We start from the raw sequence: 26,691 nt of genomic DNA, 5'->3' as shown, positions 1-26,691 counted from the left end.
TTGGGATTTCCTCTTTGTCCCACTTTTGTTTTTACAGAAGCCCAATAGGGTTGTGATTATTCTTTACAATGCTCCATGCCAAACCTATGAGTAGTGTCTAAACTTAGGAGAAATTAGACTACATGAATGGTACACAAACCTCTTTCCTGAAATCCAAGGCACAAGGTGGTTCTTTCCAGCAAGGGCAGGGTTGCAATCTATCTATCATTTGTTTTTAAAGTTGCAGCTAGAAGAAAGTAACACACCAGTCTTAAATCAAATCACATTTGCATTCACAATACCCAACATTAAGAAGCACAAAATATGTTTATGGATAAATTATATTTTCCTTCCATCATTTCATGCACATAAGCCCAGTATGTAATTCTGCCCCTTCACTTCTAGTCTCCGCAGCTGCTTCATTTTGCATGAATAGCACTGGATTTACTTTTAGTTTCATTTCCTCAACTGTACTATAGTATTATAATAGATATAAATGTGCTGATATATTTCTTATTATATGTAAGCTGTTTATGAGGCATATCTTGGTATTTGAGAATAGCATTATACACTCAATTCTAAAAATATGTTCTCGGGTGCAAACCTAGCACCTATCTCCAACTCTTTAAAGCTTCTATGTCATTTCCAAGGCTGACACAGGAGCTGCAGGGGCAACTGCACAATGGTAAGAAAATGTGGCATCTTTAAAGATTTGCAGACAGGTATTATATATATACTCTAAAGTTTTCTTTGGCCTTAATTATCCATCTGTACATCTATCCATCTATCTACCCATAGTAATTCATATCTTCCAATCCAGAACATGGTTAACATTAAAACCAGTGATGGGATTCAAATTTTTTTACTACGGGTTCTGTGGGTGTGGCTTGGTGGATGTGGCAGGAGAAGTATAGTGTAAAATCTCCAGTCAGAGGTAGTATTTGCCAGTTCTCTGAACTACTGAAAATTTCTGCTACCGGTTCTCCAGAACTGGTCAGAACCTGCTAAATACCGCCTCTGATTAAAACCAAAAAACCCAAAAAATGTTGGATCATACTGAAGCTTTATATAGATTAGCAAGCAATTTGTCACAAAGGCCAGCACCATGCTCTATAGGCAGGTTATTTTCTCCAGGAACCATTTTCAGAGCTGAATTACCTTTGTGCACTTAGCTATGAAAACCCATGGTTCTTGTTATACAATTTCCATTAAATCATCTAATCCTGTTAAAACTAGCTAAGCTTGTGGACACGTTCATGACACGTCGTAATGAATCCTACAAATTGCCAGTGAACTTAATTGGGTAATTCCAATCTTCTAGTATTGCACTCTGATGATTTTACATAAGATCTTATGCAAGAAAGACTTCCTATTTGTTAACTGAGAAACCTATACAGAGAAATTTTTTTATTAGCATGAGCAGATCTGTCTGGTTGCTATTGAAATGAATAGCAACCATTAGTGTATGCATTAGAGTGCCTGAATCTATATAGATATTCTAGATTGTAGAACAAGAAATATGATAAATTATTCTACAGAAACACATAGCTGCATAAACTAATAAATTGGGATTATCATTTTTCATTATGAAGCTAACGGAGCTACACTCCAAAATGCAAATTAAAAACCACAGGGGAAAAAATGTACTTCCTGTTTTTAAACATGATATATGTTGGAAGCAACATACCCAAAACATTCTCCCTTCTTCCTCCATCAGAATCATTAAAACCGATTAAAATAACTTTGTTATCACATAATTTTAAAGCAATACATGGAAAAAAAGAGTGCATTTCCAAAACATTGTTTCTCAAGCTTTCTGCCTACATATACGTTTAGAAAATGTAAACACCGCTGAAGCCTACCCTACCTCTGCACATCTTTGACTAAAGAACATAGAAATACTTTTTTGGGGGGCAAATAAGATAGTGATAATGGTTGAATGTGTATATCCTTTCCCAACCCACTGATTTTTAAAGGTCTGTTTAAATCAAATCATGTTTGAAATATTCACTCCAAATTTACTTAAATTATTTTATCTACCTCATACTATAGAAACTACTATAAGCGCCAACTTGCTGGAATTTTTTAGTGAAAAGGAGCTACACAGGCAAGTGGATGTCCAGTCCAATAAACTTCCATTTTAATATATTCATTATATTTGAACTGCTTATACAAGGTCGTAGTTCCACTTAGGAAATTATATATGGATTCACGGTTAATAACTGCAATTGAAACCTGTTAGCTATTATCAGTTTTCTGAATTTTAATACTTAGTCTTACTTGTAATGTATTTCAGAGATCAGCTGACACTGGTAGTGATTGCTAGGAGGCTGGGTTGGGTTGCCAGGTGACCAATCTTCTCAATATCATTCTTGGAGCCTGTCATTTTTAAATCCATTTTCAAATCAGTTTCAATCATGTCAGATAATACTTGTTCCCCTTCCATAATGTTTTTAAATACATTCTTTCTACAGATGCAGACATTCTTAACATTAACTTCTGGGTCTGATGTTCAAAAATACCTTTCAATGTGTCCAGTGTTAACACATTTTGCTTCATTCTGTATTAGTAAGTTGAATTGGAATGTCCTCCTTTCATTGTAATTTTTAGTTCCTCTCGTTTCTTTTAGCGTCCAGTTTTAAAATCGTATTTTTTTAAATAATTCAAATAAAAGCATTTTCTTACCTGCAGGATTGTTTTATAATGAATTCCAAAATCCTATTTCGAATTTATCTGGATCCTTAATCTATGTGTAATATTCAAAAATCAAAGTTTTAATTACCCTTTTGCTGTTTATCACAGGGAAAAAAGGTGAGTCTTGTATTTAAAACTGGAAACTTGCTGATCCAAAGGTTTCTAATAGCTGAAAACCAGTTAACAAGCAATTCCCAGAAGTGATTAGTAAAAAAGATATGCTAACCAGCATCCTTTCAAAGGGACCGACCACAGTTTGAGCAAGATGGCTGTCTTATCCTCTGCCAGAGCAGAGGTGGAATTCAACCACTGTACATTTTTGAGAGGGGGGTGGGAAAACCCCAAGAAGTACTGGTCTACTCAGAAAAAGGCCATTGTACCAGTCAATCCAGAAAGGAATAGCTGGGCTTAGATAAAATCAGAACATTCTGGGATCAAACCCTTTGCTGGGGTCTGTTCATTTGCTGAAACAATATCTGAGGTAACGTGAAGTCAGATGCTGTTCAGTTAAATGGATAACTGAAAGTTCCAGCAGAAGTCAATTTATTGACTTAACTGTCTCATCCTCTGACTCTTCCTTTAGACATAGAACACTTTTATCTTGTGGCTGGAGCCATTTATTTGTTTGTTTCCTAGCTATTTCCATCATCATCATCATCATCATCATCATCATCATCATCATCATCATCATCATCATCACCTCCCCTTCTTTGAAGTAAACAGCAGATCTGGCTCTTCAAACTGTGTGGATATCAACACCATTGTTTTAAAATGAAAACTTGGAGATATGTACAGAAGATAAAATCTGTACTCACTCCTTGCTTATCTAGATCAGCTCTGGAGCAACAGACCTTCAAGTGGCCCCAGCTGCCAACTGAGGCAGGTACCAGCAGATCTATCTGTTAAGTAATCAGCCTCTCTGCAACACAGTCTTGCTAATGAAAAGACAAGAACTGTTTGTAGAGATCATTTACTGTGGAAACACATACAAACCAAGTAGTTTCACATATCAGTTTGATAGCCAGCCAACCACCTGCTTATAAATCTCCCACTCTGTACCCAGAAATGGTGATATCTCCTGACAATGTAAAAAGAAACACACCCTTTTCAAAACCAGCAGTGTTTGTTTGCAGTAATTCATAAAGTTTAACTGTGTTAAACTCTGTTTGCTGTTATGTATCTTTCATTTCCACTTTGGTCTTTCTGCATACAGTGGTCAGAATTTCAATGGATAGAAAAAGATCCACAGATTAAAATTAGAATGTGGAGGGGGACTTTTTTTGGAAATGAAAAGAATCTTGCAATAATGAAGACAAGGAAACCAGAAGATCAAGTTGATTTTTGCTTCATTTAATTTAAAGGAGTTGAATCTGAATGTTGGTATCTGGGCCCAGTCCAGAGTAATATACATAGATTACTGGAGTTCTAATATAATTCCCCTCCTCACTTCTAATCATTGTCATCATTTTAAGCATTGTCTATCCACTGCAAGAAGGCCTCTTCTGCATATTCATATATGGAGGACATAGAAAGCTATATGAAACAGGCATAATGTTATATGGTGATCCTGTCAAAATCCTGTAATAATAATTTTCTATCAAGTCTGTCCAAACACAGGAGAATGGGAGAATTTATTAACTTATTGTTTGCTTTTATCATACCACTGATTTTTTGACTTCCCTTGATTTTTCTCGAGCATCCATTTCTTTTCCAGTGAATGTTGTCTTTATATCACGTGTCACAAATATTCTAGCTTCATTATTATTGCTTCTAATGAATAGTCCGGTTTGACTTCATCCAGTATTGAATGATTTGTTGTTCTTTTGATATAACGTATTTTCATTCATTTTCTCCAGCACCACAAAATAAAAATAATAATCACATTTTCTTCATTCAGCTTTTTGATCATGTAATTTCCAAAGCCAAATGTCACAATTTGAAAACCATGGCCTTGATATTACCGTGTAATATTTTTGCACTTTGATATTTTGTCTAGTTTTGTCACAGCTTTTTCCTAAGCGGCAAAAGTCTTTATGTCGGTTGACTTTTGAATCTAGGAAGACAATAACTGTTATTCTCTGCATATTTGCATTGGGTTGCCTGCCTGTTGACATAATCTTAGTTGAAACTATAATTTTGGAACAGGAAATTCATGATCTGTGCTGCACTGCAGACATCATCATTTCTTGCTTTTATTGAGTGAATACAGTTTTCTCCATTTTGTACTGGGGGGAAATGAAGTCAGTGAGATTCCAGTGTTGTTTATTAGACTAGACTAGCACTGATGGCGTTACCTAGTTTGAGTGCTGAAACATCTGCAACAAAACAACCAAGCTCAGAGAGGACCAAGGACCCCTCTTGTCCCAAGTAAAGTTGTCTTTTGCAGTTGACTGATTTTGTTAATGTGGATGGTATTCAAGTGGTGCCCCAGATGTTTTAGAGGGGTCTATTATTATTGGTACTATCTTTGCTAGGTGTTCTATTTCTATTTACAAGTCTTTGTATTTTGTTATTTTTCTCCAGTTCTTTCTCTTCCATACTGCTGTTTCAAGATGCTGCCACTTCCACTATCCCACTTTGTTTTCTTTCTTATTCATAAATTGTTAAGTCCAGGGTGTTATATGGCAGGTGTTGTCTGTTTGAATTCTAAAGTCCCAGAGCACTTTAGCTTCTCTATTTTTATTATTTTGTCTATTTAGTGGTCCCACCAGTTCTTCTTGCTAGCAGGCAAATGGTGTTTCTTGAAGATATTTCAGTGAACTATTGTTGTTACTTTGTCATGCTGTTGTTTATAGTCAGTCTTTATGATCTTCTCACAGCAACTAACTAAATAATCCACCATTTCCTGAGCTTCTTTGCAGAGATGGCATTTGCTGCCTATTGCCGTTTTCTCAATTCTGGCTTTCTATGCATTCCTTCTTATAGCTTGATCTTGGGCAGCCAAAATTAGGCCCTTTCTCTCTTTAGTTTTCCTGCTGTTAGCCATTGCCAGATCTTATGGTTATATGCTTGGCCTGCTAGCTTTTTTTAAAATGTCCTGGCCCTATAATACTTTGCCTTGCTATGTCTATTTTCTAGTCTTCATTTAGTTTTTCTTGTAAGCCAGTTTTGGCCTGCCAGTACTCATGATATATTAGCTTCAGTACATCTTCTTCACTGTCCTTTAGGTATTCTCCCAGTATCCTTTTTTCTTCTTCAACAGTATACTTAGTATACTTGCAATATTCCATGATCACTTATTTTCCTTAATAAGTGGAGTCTGTCAACACAGCTGTGTGGATGAAGGGCATGATTCATTGTCTTTATTTTTCTGATCTTCCTATCCAGGCTTTTTAGTTCTCGAGTCCAGCCCACTATTCCAGCTGTGTATCTAATGACTGGGATTTCCTAGATGTTAATTGCCTGGACAGTATTTCCTCCACTGTGTTTGGCCTTTAAGATCTTCATTCTCATTATATATTCACTTTTAACCTTCTTGATTTCAGTGTGTTTGATGTTGTCAGCTTGAAGGATGCCAGGATATTCATAGTGATCTTCTTCATCCAGGCCTTGATGTTATTTTCATAGGGCATCTTGATTCCACCAGTTTTCACTATTTCCCTCCTTTTGATGATGAGGGTGGCACTTTTATTCAGTCTAAACTCCACTGTAATATCTTGGCTGTATATAGGGCAGTGTTGAGTAGCAATTCTTTTTCAGGTGGTATTTTTCCATATAATTTCAGGTCATCCTGATTAAGAGGTGGGATAGCTTGGCAGATGTTTTGATGTTTGATAGCCATAATTATTCAATATTGTTGACAAAGGAATGACAAACAATAATTGTGCAATGATAAACAATAATGGCGATAAGTTAGTCTCCTTGAAAGACTTCTCATGATATTGACCTCTTTCAGTCTATCACCATTGACTGGCAACTTTGTCTTCCATTATGCCACTGATCTTTGAATTCTTTTTTTGAAGTTTCTACCGACTTCTGTTATTTCTAGATAATAGATTATTCAATCATGTGGCAGTGAATAAAATGCTTTTTTTAATCAATTCAGGGTACATTCAGGATGGTCTTGCTTCTCTTGTAGTTTTCCAAAATCATCTTATCAAATTAGGAGATGATCTTCTATTCCTCTGCTGTTTGGCATCCTTTGTTCTCAGGTGGAAAGAGCTGTTTTTTAACTAGATGCTATTGAATTCCATCAGCTACTCTGCCAGTTAGTAATTTGAAAGTCATAGGTAAGATGGAAATAGGTCTCTAATTGGTTGCTATTGCCATGTTTATTGTATCTTTCATTTCATTACCAATCATCAATGTATACCTCCTTGCAGAATGTTGTTAAACTGCTTGGAAATAAGTGAGTGCAGACCAGTCATATACTGTATTTCAACCAAACGCTATGCAGTTCATCTTCATTTGGTGCTGACCAATCCTGGATCTTCCTTGCCCTTTTCTCCACCATTTCGTTTGTTATTATAAGTTTTTCAGTGTCTTTATTCTTACCCACCTCATTTATTCAAGCTGCATTGTAGTTGTATTGTATTCCTTTGAGTTGTCCCAATTGCAACAAGAAACTGTGTGTTTCTTTTGTGATAGGTGTTGATTTATTAACACTGCAGTTTCTTCATTGATGGATTGATAGAAATTTTTCTTGAAGATTCTACCTAGTGTGTAATTCAAGTTTTATATTTTGGCTATAGCTATTATTTGCTGCTTTATTATTTGCAGTGCTTCCTTAATCTTCCTTGTTTCTAGTTTGATATTTATCAGGTATTATTTGGTTGTCTTGTTCTTTAGCTTATTTTCTTTCATGTGTTCTAGCTTGCTTGCATCTGATCTTCACATACTGATCTTATTTTCCAGCCTGATCTTCCATTTTGGTTGTATACTGTTTGTCTGATTTTTTTCTTATTTAGTATAATAACTTTTCATAGTTACCTAGATTTTAAAACATCTATCAAAGTTGCTTCTGCTCCTTGCAGGTTTGTACCATAGTACGCAAGAGAATGTAAAATTGTTCTCAACATCATTTATTTTTCAACTGCTATCTTTTAAGACATGTTGTTTGCAATTTTTACATGCTAAGCAACTCTTCCAGTCAAATAGGAAAGCCCAATTTTTAAACAAAAGCAGAATATACATTCTTCTTTGTGCAAGTTTATAAGATAACAGCCCAATAAAAGATGTTATCATTTTCCCATTTCAACACTGAATGTTTATAACAGAATGTTGAAACAGTTTAATCCTACCACAAACCTCACCCTCCTCCCTCACTACTATTTCAACATTTGGCATTTGGATCTTGCAACTTCAGTAGGATCTCCTCCACATGTATGTGCAGATTCTGCATAACAGAGACTGTGGTTTCTCCTTTATCTTTCATAAGAATTCCAAAAGCCACTAATCAAAATCAAAATAGATGTGGGGTGAGGCAGATTGTCTCTTCAAAAATTAATCAATCTTCCAAGAGATTCCCAGTCCCCCCGCCCCCCAGCCCCAATAGTAGCAATTCCATTGACCTCTCTTCCTCTAGCACTCCTAATAATTCTCAGGAACTTATCCATTGCTTTTTTGTTTGCTGGTCTTCTTGTTCCTGTCAAGAGTGTTTCAATCTCTTCAAAATCCAACATTCATAAGTAGCAGATCACTATTTTCAGAATCAATATAATCAAAAAAGTTGGGCAAATCAAGTGTTGCTTCTTTCTCACATTCCAAGCTAAATTGGCAATAAAAGGCAGTATTTAACATTTGAATTAGGGAAGGTATATCTTAGGGGGCCAGTAGAAGATGAGGAAGTCACTGACCTTACAGTGCCACTGTCATCCTCATCAATTATATTGTTTATTATAGTAAGGTTTATTCCAGAAGAGGAAAAATTATATTAAAATGCAAAAATTAAAGGCACTTTAGGCTTACTGAGGTAATGTCATGAGGGATGTCCCTTAAAAGCACTTTAGTCAGGTGCTTTTATTCTGTGGGACATGAGGATAAACCCTAAATGGCTGCATACGAGGGTGCTTGTTTGACAGTGCTGAAAAGATTTTTTTGTGTTTGAACATCATTTATTTTCAGAGGGTAGCAAAATATGGGAGGAAGTCCTTTCAAATTTGTATTTTAGATGTGAAGAACCCTAAGTTTATGAGAAAAGCAATTCACATATGGATAGTCTTATCAAATACATAAGTTGTCTGTGCATGTGTTTCTTAAGAGACCTGCAACTTTTAATTTCTGTATTTTGTTAAATCACTAGGAATTAGCAATACTTCACTGATTCTAATACAAATGAATATTAGAAAACAAATGTCACCTGTTAGGCTTTAGCTGGGATCTGTCTTCATGTTGAGTAAGACCATTAATCTGTGTCCTAAAGTCTAGAACGTTAGCAAACCAGGTCCTGGCATTCTGCTACATAAAATAGGTGGATATGTTTCCTGGCTCAATTTTAAGTGCTGGTAACAAAGTCCCATATAGTATAGTTTCAGACTATGTTAGGCCCCCACCTTGACACAATTGAATCTCCCTATCTGGGAACAACATTTCAAGAAAGCCTGGTAACAGTTCCTACTCTATCTAAAGCAGAGGTGGGGAATTATGGCCCTTTATGACTTGTTTGCTTCAATTCTCACGATTCCTGAGCCAGCCCTGCTGGCTTAGGAATTCTGGGAGTTGAAGTCCACAAGTCATAAAAGAGCCCCTGATCTAAGGTTTCAAGGATATATATGAGACAACAGGACTTGTACGTGGTGGCCCTTATACTGTCACATTTCTTCCTGCTGAGATTTATAAAGTCCCTTCCTTCTTGATGTTTAGAAGATAATTGAATACAGTTTATTTCATCTAGTTAAAAGTTATTTGTGTCGATCTGAAAGGTGATTTATTATTATTCATATATAATTTTATATTAAGGATTTATTAGATATTTTAATTATAATAACAATTAATACAAGCTAAATTCTTTATTCTTTATAAAAAATACTTATTTATAAATTGATTTATTATTATTGATTTATTTAACATGTTTTAAAATGTTCACAAGTTGCAACCTACTCTTTTGATTTTTGAGGCTATAAAACAAATAAATATTTCTTTTCTTGATTGTCTTTTCTCAAGGCAAAGCATATCCTGATGACCCAGTTTCTCCTATATACCTTATGTTTCAGAGTATTGCAGCCTAAATTAAGTGCCAGAAAAGTAAACACAGATGGCTGAGGCTTCATTTAACTTCTTTATAAACATATAAAGTAAATTTTACAATACCAGTTGTAGATTTCTCCAACATGAAGCAAACTCAAACAGAAGCAGACATGTTACAGGTTCAGATCAGAACAGCAACTCAGGAGCTCAGAAACAGACATCAGTTTCATTTTAGTTCAGCAGGCAAGCAAGCAAGTTAGTTTCATTTTCAATAGACAGACTCAGAGCTTAACATAGCTGCAGAGCTTAGCCTAGACTACTTCTAGTTTCAGTTTCCAAACAGTCCTCATTGACTGACTTAGTTGTTTTGCCTATTCATTGGCTGACCTTGTTACCATGCTTTATTCCAGTTCATGAATATACTGTGATACCTTAGCTGTCTTTTTTGCTTTTTATCTTCTTTATCTTTCTTTGACCTGTTCCAGTTTGTATGAATCCTCATTAACATGGCCAGACTAGACACATCCCCAGTGATAGTTTCTAAGCAGTCTAAAGCACTGAGCATTGCCAATGTTCTGATGCATATCTGATGTGTGGTATGAGACTGTATCTAATATATCTGACTCATGCTAAATACAATTACAACTTTCAAAATAAATTTTGGCAAATTTTAGCACCTAATAAATGTTAAATACTATACTAAAGACCTTAAGATGAGCTCATTAACATATTAATTCTCTTATTTATTGGACACCTCTGTGAATGCTTGAGAAGAATTGGATGTCAAGCTTTTTATGATACAGATATGTTTTGAGGGAAGTTTATCACTTAGGACTTGGTCCTTTTTTACCGCTGTTCTGTTTTGTTCTGATATTCAAACTATTGCTAATATAATTTTGTCAATCAAAAACAAGACTTTAAAAGGTTAATGTGTTATTAAACTATCAGGATGTTGGGATGTTAGATTTGGAATTTATTAGTCTGACCTTCGATCCAAGAAGATAGTTTTGTTTTGTTAAAAAGTGACTATTACTGTACTTCAGACTTAAAATTTTGGATTGAGGATATGTGTTTATTTTCACTCTTTGAAACTGGCTTTTTGCTAATGAAAAAGGTCACTGTGATTCCATGTGGCAAGATTTAATTTGTTGTTAAAACTGAGTTGCACTGTAAATCTATTGCGGTAAATGTAGGTTGGCTCTATTTTTCTTCTTATTTGTTTGTATTTGTTTTTTTCCATTTTAGTAGTATGCGTATTATAGTTACATAATGTAAGAATTTTAAAAAATCTCTCTCACTTCCTCTTGCTTCCCAGCTATCCTGTTCTTCAGTTTATTAGTTTTATTTATTGCTTAAATATCAGGCATGATTAGCTCCCCAAATGGCTTAAAATTAGCAAATGTACATTACATGTAGACAGGTAAATTGTGAAAAGAGTTATTTCTAGAGCAAATCTTGGGGTGACAAGAGTCCAAAAGCAGGAAATACAGGTAAACTGGGTGACGATGGTCAGAATAATTAAACCTCCCTCCACATCTTACTTAACTCAGTGTATGCAAATAAAATGTTTTATATTAAGCAATGAAATGCAAAATGTTTGTTAAATAAAATACTTATATACCCTGTTTAACATTGCCAATCTTTTATCCAAGAGGCCTCCTATGAATTTGATGTTTGGATGCAGCCCCACTTTCTCAGCTATAACTTTGCTTTTTGCTGCAAGGAATCAAACATACATTGAGCATTTAGCAATGTTAACCATGTTCCTGCAGAAATACACGTAGAACAAAATAGAATTCTTTATTGGCCAAGTGTGATTGGACATACAAGGAATTTATCTCCAGTGCATAAGCTCTCAGTGTACATGCAAGCAACAAGTGATAAATCATGATCATGAACATAAAATACAAACATAAATCATAAGATACACTACTCAGTGATAGTCAGAGGATACGAAATAAAGCAATCAGCACAAATCATAGGATACAAACAACAAGTTATAGTCATAAGATGCTACAGGAATAGGTAATAGGAAAGATGAGGAGGATAATAGTAATACAGCTATATTGTGTGATTTGACATCTGGGGCAGGGGTGTCAAACTTGATTTTATTGAGGGCCGCATTAGGGTTGTGTTTGACCTTGAAGGTCCAGGGTGGGCATGGCCAGCTCAACACCACTCATGTTGGGGGTGCCTGTGGAGACCCGTACACTCTGCCAGCAAAAATGGGCTCCCAAGCTCCCTTTTCATGGGCAATGCCCTCCTGCAACCCTCTGCCAGTGAAAACAGAGCTCAAGAGGGCCACTCGCAGTCCTCACAACCTCTATTTTCGCTGGTAGAGGCACTACAGACCAGTCCTTTGCTGTTTCCAGGACACCCCCTTGGGCTAGATCTAAGTATCCCACAGGCTGAATCTGGCTCCCAGGCCTTCAGTTTGACAATCCTGTCCTAGGGCAGGATTGGTGTGGGAATACATTGTTTAGTTAGTGACTTTGTAATGCAGGTTGGGACAAAAACTGATGAGGCTTCATAAAAAAGGAAGCAGTATTGTTTCCATTATACAACATATAGCCAGTCCCAGTAAGCTACATACTTATTTTTTTTAAAAAAGGAGCAAACTAGTTGGCCTCTTTCTGTGATGCCGAACCTATGGCACACATGCCACAGGTGGCACGCAAAGCCATTTGTGCGGGCACGCAAGCCCCAGCCAAACTTACCTGCACTGCACATGTGTGTACCTCCCAGCTGATTTTTTGTAGCCTTGGGAGGCTGAAAAATGAGCCTTCTGGAAATACCAGAAGTGCTGAAACGGGCCCATTTTCAGCCTCCCAAGGCTCCAGAGGCTTCCCTCAAGCCTCCGGGAGGGTGGAAACAGCCTCCCCTGGGCTCCAGAGGCCCACGGGAGGCTGAAAATGGGCACTTCCGGTATTTCTGGAAGCCCCATTTTTCGGTCTCCCAAGGCTGCAGAGACTTCCCTCGAGTCCCTAGGAGGGCAAAAATGGCCTCAAACGGCCCAAAAATCAGCTGGGAGGCAAACACGTGTAGTGCAGGGATGTGGATGGGGCGGGGATGTTGCGTGTGCATGCGCAGGGGGGCACATTGCATTGTGGGTGCCGGCACGTACGCATGCTTTCAGCACACCACAACCAAAAGGTTTGCCATCACTGGCCTATTTAATATCTTTTATGTGGAGTAAGTATGATGAAGTGGGGCAGCATTCACCCATCACCTTTGCTTTAGACATAAAATTAATCTTTTCTGGGCAAGTTTACTGTAGCAGACTAACAGTAAGGAAATGCTTTCATATAAACTATCCACTGAACGTCAGTATCCAGGCAATATACTATATATACATAAGTTGTAATTCTTGAGATATAGGTTAAGGGCTAAGAAAAAAAAATAGAAGATGTAAAAGATCACGAACAGGTTTTATATCTGCTTTTTTATGATACTGGCACTGCCATTGTGAAAATTAATTTGTACCATTTGAAAACAGAAAGAAAACAACAAATAATAGAGATAGAAATGGGGGTTGTCTTTGTAGTTGGGTTTTCTTCAACAAGTGCTTACCAAATGAAAAGACTTACTGGCAACTAGCACATTGGCTGCGTGTTACTTGCTACATACTATACTACTGGGTTAAGTATAACGCATTTACAGTATTATTCATAAAGCTGTCCCCCAAATGGATCAACTATACAATTATTTTAAAATTCTTGATTAAATTGTGATTGCTATTAGATATTCAATTGTATTCTTGTTGTTTTTATTCAATTCTATTTATTTTGTTGGGTTCCCCTCCCCCTTCCACCCAGCTTTCCCTGCCCTTTAACACAGCACAAGAATGCCTGAGGGATAGGTTGGCTCTGTCACTGAATGCAAACAACCCAGTTATCTTTTCTGGAGTCTTTCTTTGTTTCATACAGATACCCTGTTCAGCTATGGAATTCTGGCAAAAGAAAAAGAAAACTACTAAAAATAAAATAAAATAAAATAAAAAACCCAAGTGGAGCCCACATGGCTTGAGTTGGATAGACCATAAATTACCTCCTACAATATACGTAAGAACCTTCACGTTTCTGCCAGTCCAATTTTGCTAAAACTGCACTTGTACAGCTATGGATTGCAGATAAATAAAAGCATGCTTATGTAGGTAACAATATATTGCCAGTTTAGCTAATTACAAAATGCTAACCAGGGTCAGACCTGGTTAGTAGTAAGATGAAAAACAACCAAGAAATCCTAAAGCTATAGGCTAGTTTAGAACAGTGGGGTAGGAGAACCACCAAGAAAAGGTCAAAGCACCCATACAACACATACACAAACAAAAAACATTATTTGTTGTCAAGAAATCTTATATAGATAAGTCCCTGGAGTTAGAAGCTGCTGAGCTTCATTTAAACAAATAAACAAACGAAGGTTGTTTTGTATAATACTCAAAAACAAATATTGATTGGTTGGTTATATGTACATGATTCAGCAAGTTTCAGTCAAAATCCTCTCCAGGGGATAGTTCTTGGTATGTCATGGTTCAGTAAAGCTGCTGGAGTAGTTTACACAGATATGTTTATTTCCCAGGAAGCATTCATTTGCTTCAGGTTTAGCTTAATGCTTATGCAAAGAGGAAAAAAATATTTAGCTATTTCCACTGTACAAAGAAAAGAATGCAGATTTTAAGTGCAGTTCTCCAGTTTTACTCTTTAATCTCCTGAGAAAAAAAATCCTAATAAAATTTTCCTTACTTTATTTAGTTAAGCAGGGGAATCTATCTTTCAAACAACATTCATATTTTGCTAAATACAAATCTACCAGGAAAAAATGTCTGAAATAGTTTCAAAACAATATGCACTTTCCTTATTGACTAATGAAAAGTGCCCATCGTCAATTACTTCACTCATTAGTAGTCAATAATTATTTAAAAGCTTCATTTGCATAATTTCTACTTTAAATTATTAAAATTGTAAGCACTTCTTAGAAATTGTAGCATATAAATTTTATCAATGGTTGAAAGCGAAAATAAAAGTAAATAGAACACTATAGAGAGAAGTAAAAGCTTGAATAAATTTTCTTCGAAATCCACAGAATTGAGATCTAGATAATCCAACTCCTATAGCTCCAGTTATAGGTTAAGCCTAGTTGTGACCACTGATGGTTCCTTAAAAGGCACTGAAGGAAGTAAATGTTGTTTGTGCAATTGAATGAGTAAAATTTAAATGGCTACCCGTAAGTTCTGAAGAGTTTTTCCAGTCTTTTCCAGTTTATTTTTTATGCATGGGAGATTCACTCTACATTTTATGCCACAATAAAATGTTCTTTTATGTTTTGTAATAGCTCTTCATCAAAGGACTGATCTCTATCTTTCTGAGTCTATTTTATGAGTCTGTGGCAGTCAGAATTCTGTTCCCAGAAGATTTGTTTGTTCAAGACAAGTCCCCCAGAAATAAATAAATAAATAAGACCTCAGCAAACTATCATGTAGCATTTCATTTAATTGATGCTGGAGAGGTAATGAGATAGTGCACTACTGTTTGTTCTTTCAAATAAGAAACTCAGTAAACGCCAGTGGGTGGAAAGTAAAGTCTTTTTGCCTGACAATAATAATAACAAACCTCTTCCCATCTCCAGAAAAACTTCTGTAACTCCATACTGAATGGAACAATGACCTGGTTTTGCTTGGGCAAAAGGGATTCAATTAATAGGGCAGCATGTTATATCAGGTCCTTGCATGCCTCTCAACGGAGGACAAAGATCACAGGGACTGAAATCCTGCCAGCATAACAAAGGCAGGTTAAAGGAGAGGGAACAGATGAAAAGGAAGGCTTCATTTCCTTTTTATTCACTGGGCTATTCGTTTTATATATATTAGCAGTTTGTTTGTTATAGGAGTGTAATATTACATTTATCAGTTTTATTCAATTTCCTCATCACCTTTATACAAACCTGCATTACTGTACTCAATTTTAATATTTTGAGCAGATTATGCTTCACTGAAAGTATGATTTCAGTTATTATTTATTTGTATTTGGCTGAACCCAAATAGACTCACAGATTTTTGAGACAACTGACAAAAACACCCATATTTAAAAAGTTCATAGTCAACATACTTTTCTTTTATAGATAATATTTGTATGTATTTTAATATGTTAATTTTCAATAAAGGTTTCTTTTTCCAAAAAATAAAAAAATAAAAAGTTGAAAAAGTAGCTAACTAATATAATTATGACTGACAACTAATGAAAATTAACAACAGTACAATGGAAAGTTATGACAATGATAAATAAAACAGATAATCACAGATTCCAATAAAATATCAATAATTAAATCAATGTAATTCAAAGGGAAATAAAATAAATAAATTGAATCATTAATTATGGCAATTAATTGGAGACAAATTGCAACGCTTATTCAAGTTTGGAATAATGGGATTTGTGGCTCAATGCATTTGAAAACAGTAAGTCAGGGAGGGTTGCTTAATATCACTGGGTAAAAGAGGCAATCTTGTTTTTCTATTCACTGGGATATGAATAAATCAAGCTCGCAAGTGTCACTTAGAACTTCATTTACTGGTTTTCTTGATAGGGAATGACAAGTGTGGAAATTTGCACTTGTTAGAAATTCACATACTAAACTTTTTCATCTGATGTGATTCCACAGATATTTTGTTGCTCGTTTTAAACAGCAGATTGCTTTTTTTGCTAGGAAAGTCCTATTGTCTGTGTATCAAAATCCCAGCCAATGGAGCATCTGTTTTTCCTTGTTGTAAGCAGTTAAATATGTTGCAAATGAGATCCTTGCAATGAATTGTCCTTCCTCCACTACCATTTTCGGCATTTGCACAGCTAAAATGTTTGTCATTTTGGCAAGTCTTTTTTATTTGAAAGTCTACCATTACTAAAGCCTATGGGAATAATAGCTTCTACTCAGTGTGGGAGGACTTTTTATATATGTACATTCAGACTTTGTAAATTACTTTAATTCAGGTTTTCATTATTAATATCTGTTGCATCTAATGTGCAGAAACGAAGTATTTAATTAAAGTATTTTGATTTGCCTTGGGATATAAGGCTCCTCTGAAGCTTTAAGAATAGGAGATATGTTCCAACTGAACCAAACTTTGAGACACTTATTCATACCTATTTATTATAATGCATATAGCTTATAATGGCATTTAATTATATTTTTTAGATTTTAGATGTTAGTTGGTTAGTTAACCAAACTAACATTAAAACCCTAGCTTTGCAAGATTCAGCAGAAAAACGATGATTATGGCCTCTACCTGACTTGTCTGGTCAGTCATGAATCTTTTGAAATGTCTGTGGTTACTTTAAAGTATTAGTTAGGAGTCAGCTCCATGTCACACATCATATTATTAATGATCTTATCGCTACTCATTCTGCAGAGGATGGCTGAATCATAGAGCTAAAGGACCAGAGATGCATCTTTGGATTAGACAAGCTAGAACTTAGCTCCCTTTCTTTTATGACACATCTCTTAGTATTATGAAGAGACAAAATACTAAATTTTGTCAGCTTTTTCAACAGCTTTCAGCTATTTTGCTGAACTGGGTACTTAATGGTGATATTGTTTTGCAGTTCAAATACCTTTTGTAAATTTTTATTCTTGCTCTAAAAATGCAATATACATAGGGCAAGTGACATTAAATTTTGCAGCTGAAGCAAATTAACACATTTTTTATTGCAAGATGATTACAAGAGGCATCTAGGAATTCCGCTGGAACTTAATAAATCTATTTCTGTTTCCTTATTAGGAAAAATAGAGATTGTCACAGTAAATGGCTATTAGCCTCCATTCAATTTGGTCGGGAAATGTAGGTCTGTTTTTGCGCCTCTCAAATTCAATCATTAGAATGTTTCCTCTACTTGGGGTAGGGAGATGAATAGTCAAAATGGCAGACATTACTTATATGACTGAACCTCACCTGCTTTATCCATCATATGCACAGTGTAAAAAGATAGAGATTTGGTGAAAATTATAGATTCTTCAATCTAGTTTAAAAGGCATACATCTGATTGGTTTTGGCTATCTGAGCTCTTTCAAACAACAAAACATAATTACCATGTCTGCATGTTCATGAGAACAAGCATTCTACATACAGTAGATCTGTCCTTGAAAACTACTCAGAATTTATAGCTGATCGGGAATGTGGCACTCCAGGGCAATTTGCTTCTGGACGTAATTCAAGGTGCTAGATATTATTTTTAAAGCCCTTCACAATGTAGAGCCTAACTACTCAAAGAACCACATTTCGTAACAAATTTTGCCTGCCTGGTTAAGTTCCAACAGAATGGATGTGCACTGGGTGCCATCTATGAAACAAATATTATCTAGTAGAATTTTGTAAGTGTGCTTTTTCTAACACAGCATGCTTGAATGGTATCTCCAGAGATCTGTATGGGTCCCTGTTTGAAGATGTTCTGGAAGGCTTGAAAACCTGGTTATTTTCGTAAGCCTTGTGGTAGGGTAATGGAGAGCCCCTGTAACGTTTTGTATGGTTCTGTTTTTTTATGGCTCTTCTTTTGGGAGGAAAGCACACATCTCTCCGTTCTTGCTTCTTTATAGTATAAAGTAACCAAAGATAATGGGAGTTGGGTGTTTTTAAATCTATATGAATGAATGAATAAATGAAGAACTTCTTGGTAAACTGTTACATACCCTTTCAGTTCAACAAAACAGCGTGGAAAATTTGTCAACAAGCTAGTACTCACTTGATATATTCTTTTGAGCTGGTCAGTGAACTGAGTTCTAGTTCCATGCCTTCAACTTACGTAGGGCCCATGCCAGAAAATTTAGGGGAAAGTTGCATAGCATGGCTTCTAGAATTCTTTTAAGTCCTTTGCAGAGAGGTCTGTATATCCTTGATATGCCTCTATGGGTGTGTTTATTTTTGCTTCATGTTACAATTGCGTGGGGTTTGATTACATGTGCTCTGAGAAATAGGCTGCAAACAGTTTAGTCTGGGTGATGTGATTACAGGAAATAGGAGAAATGAGGCTTAGAATGGAGCATTAGACAACATTCAGAATTGTTACCCAATTGTCTTTTCCAAAAGATGCATTGATGATTTTTTTTTTTTAGTTTTTCAATAAATATTCAGAAGATGACAAAAGAAAAATTAGAATTCAAATATACAGATTCAAGCAATATCTACCCCATGTTGGAACCCAGTTCTGTCAGCTTCTTCCAACATAACCAATCTTGTCTGGCTCCATTCTGGTTTGAAAAATTATTTTGATGAGTCTCTGAAGGCTCTCAGAATCTGGATGGAACAAAACATGCTCAACCCTTTCAAGACTGTGTTGTCTTTTGTCAATAAACATTGAGACAATCCATTAACAATGATCCTGGATGGAGTTGTGCTTTACTTGAAGTAGGTCTGTTCTACAACTTGGTAGCTCTTTGGGACTAAAGCTGTTGCTTAATCCATAGGTAGAAATGATTGGCCAGGAGAGTTTCATTTGGTGCACCAGTTGACCAGGATGCCTTGCCAACTGTAATTCATGCCTTGGTCATCAGGTGATTGGAGTATTCTGTTGCACACAGGTGGGTGAGACAGTCTTTGAAGACCCTTTGGTAGCTTCAATTAAAGCAGAATGCAGTGGCCAGACTGCTGGTGGAACAGTCTTGTCGTTGCAAGATTTCTGTTCTGCCTTCCTAAAGTATTAGCTTCTGGGCCCAATTCAAAATCCTAGTTATTATTTATAAAGCTTTTTTAAGCATAGCACCAGATTATATAAGGCCCTGTCTTGCCAAAGTTTAGAGGATCAATGTAGTATGGTCATCTCATGAATCGTGCTTGGAGTGCCTCCTTTTTAGAGATTCATGGGACCTGGGTGAGGTAGGCCTTCTTGGTGGTGGCCCCATGGGAGATGCTTCTCTCAGAAGCTCAAGCATTATCCTTTCTTTTTATATTTAGGAAGACTTTCTAATCTTTGAACTCCAGTTGATTGGCTATGGACATGCATCTGAAATTTGTCCGCAATGTGTAGTATGTCACATTAATGTATATAATTATATGCTGCCCACAGCAATATGATTGCATGAGTTAAGAAAATAGGCAAATAATCACATTAAATTCATTAAAGTAATTTAAATAGAGGGGTGGCATGGGATAGAGAGTTTCAAACCTATTTACATAATTTCCTTCTGATGTTCACTTGACCTGGAAACAATATTTTTAATATCCACCATGTTCTTCACAAACTAAGAGGAAAGGCCACTAGTGTCCTCCGTCTTTTATGTTGCATGAAAATAAGTGTTTCTGAATGTTTTTCATTGCTTGGGGGAAAATGTCATATAGTTTGCTTGAAAGCAGTTCAAGGAAAAGAAATCATTAAGAAGTATAATGATAAGGACTAAGGATCCTTAGAAGCTGCCCACTCACTGTGCTGGCAAATCTCCATTGCCTTTCAGACCTGTGGCTCATAATGTCAGCATTTCCTTACAAGAAGCCCAGAGTGGGAACTGGGATGAGGCAAGAATGCCTCACACTTACCTTCTCACCCCTGAAAGCACAAACTGCCCCTTGAAGGCCAGGAAACAAGCTTTACCATTTCTATAGTAACACTTGCCAGGCTGTCAAGATACTTCTCCATTCAACTATAAAACAGCTTGACACAAGAATACCACACAATTGCAAAGGCCAGTGAGGATGCTATGCAAATGGCTAAAACTGCCTTGTCATCTGGAAAGCCCTTTCTTTGAAATGAAAAGTATTTCAAGACTATACTTAATTGCATTGTCATTGCATTTACTTAGTTCCATAATGTGGACTTTCATCAAAGATAATTTAAAATGCTCAACCTTGAGAAATTGATGGCAGAACTGTAGCTGACTCTGCACAATCGCATTCACATCAAACCATCCCTGAATTTGCCTTTAGCTTCTTCGTATTGTTTTATCCGCTCCCTGTAATTCTGAGGTCCGGTTTGTTTGTTTAAATGGAACAAGTTACTAGACATCATTATTGTTTGCCTTACTCAGGAAATGAGATGCTCTGGGAAAGTTTCCAGCTATTGACTGAGGCGTTCCACTCTTTCCAATACTGTATTCCTTCCCTTTGTCTCCATTCCCTAACCTTGCTTCTTCTTCACACTATTTGGCAATTAATATTGATAAAACAAACACTACTTTGGATGGAATTTCTGTCACCAAAGTTGTTTTCACAACTGCTAATGCTGACACCATTAGCACCACATGGCCAATCTAGTACTACAGTAAGAATTCCTGGAAAAGTATCAGGATATGAAGAATATTGTTATCACCCTTATAGAAATTCAAGCGCCTTTGGAATACACATGTGACATGAAAGGGATTATACAGAGAAAACAAGAAAACTCAAAATTATCCAAGATACATAGAAAAGGGGCAGAAAATGTTCTCCTTTTCCTTCATAATTCTGTTTCCAAGCAAGACTTTTAATATCAAATTGCCTTACTTTGTTCAAACCATTTTACAGGGAATCCAGATAATATCTCCCACATACAAGTCTCTTATGTTTTCCTACTTCTTTTTCCATCCTTTTTGCTTACCACAGAGGGAGTGGGGGGGAGGGGAAGGCATTGCTACACAATGTTGTTTGATTGGTAGCATTAGGAATGCTGCTCTTGAAAGGGTCAATAAAATTGACTGGCAGATTCAGGATAGATAAAAGAAAGCCATTATTTGGACAGTGCTTCAGCCAAAAGACACAGTGATTGCAACTCATTTAGATGCCTTTAGGAGAGGATTAGTATAGCTTTGGAGGATAGCTCTATTAAGGGAAATTTATGTCACATGAAACCTCCTAATTTGAAAAAAAATCATTTGCTGAAGAAAAGCAAAGAACTTTCTGTTTTCATGCCACGTTTGTGACTTTCACAGAGGTATCTAATTGGCCACTCTGGGAAGCTGGGTATTGGTTTGATCCAGTAAGGCTATCATCTTTTTTTTTAATCAACCTAGTGGTTATCTAATTAGAATATTTTCCCCTTCCTGTGGTGAATTGTGGCCTTCAGGCACAGAAGAAAAAGGTGGGGGCAGGTCTAAAACATGTATAATTTGCTTCTACTTTAATTGGAAATTCACTTTATTAGATTGGTCTACTTGTTTGAATTTAATGGAAGTGGAGCTTGGTCGGTTTTCCAATTTTTCACCTGGACACATTGGTAGATATGAGTTTAACCTCAAGTGTGCATCAGATTCTATACATAAACTGCTAATAGTCTCTGCCAAAAAAATCAGTGTAATACAAAGTATTGGCCTGTAATGCAAACTTTCTCTAAGCAGAGGCACCTGTAAGATCAAAAACTCATCAAAACAATGAAAACAGTATTGCACCATCATGATGAAACACATACAAGAGGGCTGGAACTCACATCACAAAAGTGTACCAGTACTCTTCGACTTATGACCATTTATTTAATGAACATTTGAAGTTACGAGTATTGAAAAAAATGTACATTGTTAAATACACTACTAACTTTTATTGGCATGTATTTACAATAGTTGCAGTGATCCAAGCTCATGTAACCTCAATTTCCAAATTTCCCAACCAGCTTCTGATAAGCAAAGTCAATGGAAGTGGATTTGCTTAATGATTGTGTGATTTCCTTCACAATTGCAATAAAAAAGCTTGTAAAATTGGCCACAATTCACTAAACAACCACATTGCTTAGTGACAGAAATTCTAATCTCAAATGTGGTTTTGAAAGCCAAGGACTATATGTAATGATCATTTGCCCCCCCTTGTCTACTCCTGCCCCTGAAAACACGTCTGCCTATCAGTGACCAAATAGAAAGGAGAGAAAAGGAAAATATGGCATCTTGATCATTCTTACACTTATATCTATGCTTTAGTCATCTCTGAGGATTAGCTAACTTTATTCTGTGGAAGCTAGTAAATGGTCAGTGATGAAAGTCAAATAATCATTCAGTAACTAATATGCAAAATTTCCAACAAGCAGCAGGATGGTATCATAATTTAATTATTTTGTGAAGACAAAAAAGCAGACCTAACAAACACAGGCATTTCCCCATGTCTGTGGGAAAAGGGAAGTAAAAAAGAGATTGAAAGCCAGAATTAGTAGTATGAGAAAACCCATGAGCAAATTGACAAGAGATACTAAATATGACTCAATGGTACTACGATAAAAGTATTGCCCAGTGAAATAAAGCAAAACTTGATAATTCACAATTTGCTTGTTTAGTACTTATCAGGGTTGACTGGTCTACAGAGCGGTCACCAACCAGTGGGCCATGGCCCACTGGTGGTCTGCCAGATAATTTTGGTGGTCTGCAGAGAAATGTCACCCCAGAGCAATCCCCAAAGCAATTAATCCAGGCTGTGCAGGAACACAAGGGCCTACTTACTCCTTACCTGGCAAACTTGCCTGCTAAGTTGCTATTTTTTTTTTCCTGACCATCAGCTGTTCTGCTGTACCGGGAGATTTAGATTAGCTAGAAAGCAGGAAATTGTTGGATTTCTTGAGCAGAGCTGAACCTTTCTTAGGATTGAAGCAGTGCAGACTCAGCTAGCCGATGGCAGAAACACAGATCTCTAAGTGAATCTGTAATTCGGTGAGCAACTCAATCTGCCTGCCTGCTTTGCATGATTGTGGGTAAAAGTTGCTCTTTTTTAATAAAAAAATCAATATTTACATACCTGATGTGTTGTGAGTTAATTTTATGAGTTTGCTTGCAAGCAAATTTTATATGGTAGGCTCAGGTAGCCGATCTCACAGATCTCTCAATGAATCTGTGATTCTGTGAGCAACTCAATCTGCCTGCCTGCTTTGCCTGCTTTGGGGTAAAAGTTGCTCTTTTTTTATAAAAATTTCAATATTTACATACATAGTGTGTTGTGAGTTAATTTTGTGAGTTTGCCTGCAAGCAAATTTTATTTGACAGACTCAGTTAGCCAACTGCAGAAAGATCAATCTCTGAATGAATCAATATTTAATATTTAATTGTATTTAATAAATTCAATATTTATATTTACATACAAGCCATGCCCAGCCAGTCACATGACCACCAAGCCACACCCACAAATTACACCATGCCCACAGAACTGGTTAAGAAATTTGAATCCCACTTCTGTCTCTGTGTATGCGTGTGCGTGTATGTGTAAGAAAGAGAGAGGGAGAGAGGCTAGATCAGATCTCTCTCTCTCTCTCTCTCTCCCACCAACGTCAGCAAGCCACTGTCAGTCAAAATTCATATTAGTGGTCCCTGGGATTTAAAATTATGAGTTTGGTGTCCCTGAGGTTCAAAAAGTTGGCAACCCCTGGTCTACAGCATGTTCTGTTTTATTTTTGTTTGCAAATGGCCATGTTGGAAGTTATAACAGCCACAAAAAGCCTTTGGTGATCCAATCAGATAAGTTGGGGCATAAAGACCCCGAAGGCTAAAGATTTTTCCTCCCCATTTTTAAAATAAAGTCTCTGCGAATCAGATGGAATAAGAAATAAAAGTAGAACAGCAAAGAGTAGCTCTACTTTGCAGCAAATGCAAAGTGACACTGTGGTTAGAACTTCCACCTAACCTCAAAATGACCGTGCTTCTATGTTGGGATGATACAGTAAGCAAAACCACAAAATAGCATGATGTGCCTTATGAATATGATCTGTGTCTGGGTCAAGCTGTAGTTAACCATCAAGCTCATTAGATAATTGGGCAACTCATCTTCTTGTCCTAATCTTGCTCAAAGAGAGCGTTTAGGAATAAAACATCTTAACTATTTTGAAAGGAAAACACAATATACAAATGATAACTCTTAACATTTAAAAGGCCAGCACTATACTGTATGTTGTTTTTAAGAACTGAATTATGTTGAATACTATGAGTCATCCACACCATATATTGTTATCTTTTTTCCAGCTCTATTTCTTTTAAGAGTTGTATATTGAGCTGCTGTGATTTTAAGAAAAAAAATCAAAGAGTGGATTTAGTTAGTACTTAAATAAAAAGTAACATTAGACTTGAAAAAAGTGACAATGATGAAACACTTCTATATTGTTGCCAAGGTGATGCATACATTTGGATAAACTTGACTTTTTCTGCAGTTTTAACAATGGGAATCTTCTATGTTCATCAAGGCAGATGATTTTTCTACCAAATCAGACTACTGGCACATCTGTTCCATTATTGGAGAACCCCTGGTCCTCCAAAATTTGCTGAACTGTAATATCTTATATCCTCCACTGCTAATTTACTCCACTGAAGAGTCTACTAGGCATTTGGTGACATCCTGGAAGGCAAAAATTCCCTCTTCAGAATAGTTCTGAATCTTTCCTGCCTATGTTTGACTGTCATTGGCTCTTCTGGGTTTAAGACAAACCTCTTTCATAAGGTAAGGAGATCAGAATAGGAAATGCAAAACATGTGCTCTACCATTTAGCTTACCAATTCACAGCAAGGATGTAAAGATATAGCAATTGTATTTTCTGGCCATCATGCAGTTTAAAGGCACAGAAATGTGATTGGGGGGGGGAAGCATAATTGACATCCTTAACATATCACAACTACTATGTCAGATTCAGTGGAACTTTGTGTTGGTTTCAAAAGCAAACTTATACTTTAAAAGTATTCTTCAGAAAAAGTTTAAGATACAGAAAAGTCTGCTTCACAAACATCTGAAAAAATATAAGGTTGCATCATATTATGTTAATAAAACAACTGGAATTCTGTAATACCAGATTTGATGTTGATACCTGTTATGTAAAAGTATGTTTTTCACCATAAAACAAAACTTTACTTGCCTGCGTAGGGCTTTTTTAGGCAGCTTTGCAACTAATACAGCAACTGTTAATTTTTATAAAAATTGCTAGTCAGCAGGTCACCAAAATTGGTTTTTATTTTCTCTGTTTTTCCAGCTATAGGGCAAAGGTCTGTTCTGAAGGAACAACCTCCTGAACCCACCAGGTATTACAGATATTCCTCAACTTACCATAATTGAGCCTAACGTTTCTGTTGCTAAGTGAGACATTTGTTAAACTGAGTTTTGCTCCATTTTATGGGTTTTCTTGCCATGGTTGTTAAAGCGAATCACTACAGTTAGTAAGTTAGTAAGACAGTTGTTAAATTAATCTGATTTCCCCATTGACTTTACTTGTCAGGCGGTTGCAAAAGATGATTTCATTCCAGGACACTGCAACCAAGCATCCGAATTTTGATCACATGACCACAGGGACCAAACCACTGCAATGGTTGTTAAATGTGAAAAACGGTCATTCACTTTTTTCAGTGCTGCTGTAACTTTCAAAATTTTGTAAGCCGAGGAGTACCTGTATTGTGGTTTATATTATTAGCAAGGATAAGCCGAGATTCTCCCACATCTCAGTGGGATAGGTGTGTAACTAGCAACTAAAAGTACTGGAATAAAAGATTGTGTGAGCAGTCTTAATAGACGGCCAGTTGAGTCTAGCTTGCCAAGAAACCGGCAGTTTAAGGAGCAGGTGTTTCTTTTTTAATATTTTTCTCTGGTTTCTGGGAAATGAACTCCCTGAACTTTCTTTTGGGGAGGGGAGAGAAGATGGCCACATTATGGGCAAACGGTAATTCAAAATGAGCACCTCCTAGGCAAAGTGTAAATATATAACGGCAGGAACAATTCGGATGATTATGGTTGCTTGGCTTAGCATATAAACGCTCTAAAAAAAACAAGGGCGCTTTCCCCGCCTTTTTAATAAACTTTTAAGCCCTGTGTACTAATAGGAAGAGAATAGGAAATGATATTCCCCCGCCCCCACGAGGAACGGATCATTCGGGAGTGATTCTTGATCCTTGTTTGCAACATACCTACGTTGTGCAATACCTTCGCCTGTCTGCACTCAGTTCCCAGAAAAACCACCAGCGAGACGGTAACAATAGCACGTGAATCGAAGCCTCGGTGTCTTG

At 36.5% G+C, this 26,691-nt stretch overlaps 1 protein-coding gene and 1 long non-coding RNA gene across 3 annotated transcripts in view; one reads left to right on the top strand and one right to left on the bottom strand.

The window, feature by feature from the left end:
• On the bottom strand, positions 1 to 26,691 carry LOC148127320 (uncharacterized). The gene is made up of 3 exons (XR_015742209.1): positions 26,593 to 26,691; positions 2,260 to 2,358; positions 1 to 226 (listed from the first exon to the last, which is right to left on the bottom strand). It is a non-coding gene; the product is annotated as an uncharacterized LOC148127320 (long non-coding RNA).
• SEMA4D (semaphorin 4D) overlaps positions 26,569 to 26,691 on the top strand; it is a 106,094-nt gene continuing 105,971 nt past the window's right edge. Inside the window, exon 1 of one of the 2 annotated variants that reach the window (XM_087926855.1) lies at positions 26,569 to 26,690. The gene's annotated coding sequence lies outside the window, so the exon portion shown is untranslated. The remainder of the gene's footprint in view (position 26,691) is intronic. The other variant, XM_087926858.1, reaches the window with a different exon arrangement.

The sequence above is a fragment of the Pseudonaja textilis genome, chromosome 2 (assembly GCF_049901715.1).
Source record: "Pseudonaja textilis isolate UNSWEBS1 chromosome 2, rPseTex1.2, whole genome shotgun sequence".
Taxonomy (NCBI): domain Eukaryota; kingdom Metazoa; phylum Chordata; class Lepidosauria; order Squamata; family Elapidae; genus Pseudonaja; species Pseudonaja textilis.
This window is presented reverse-complemented; position numbering and strand designations above follow the sequence as displayed.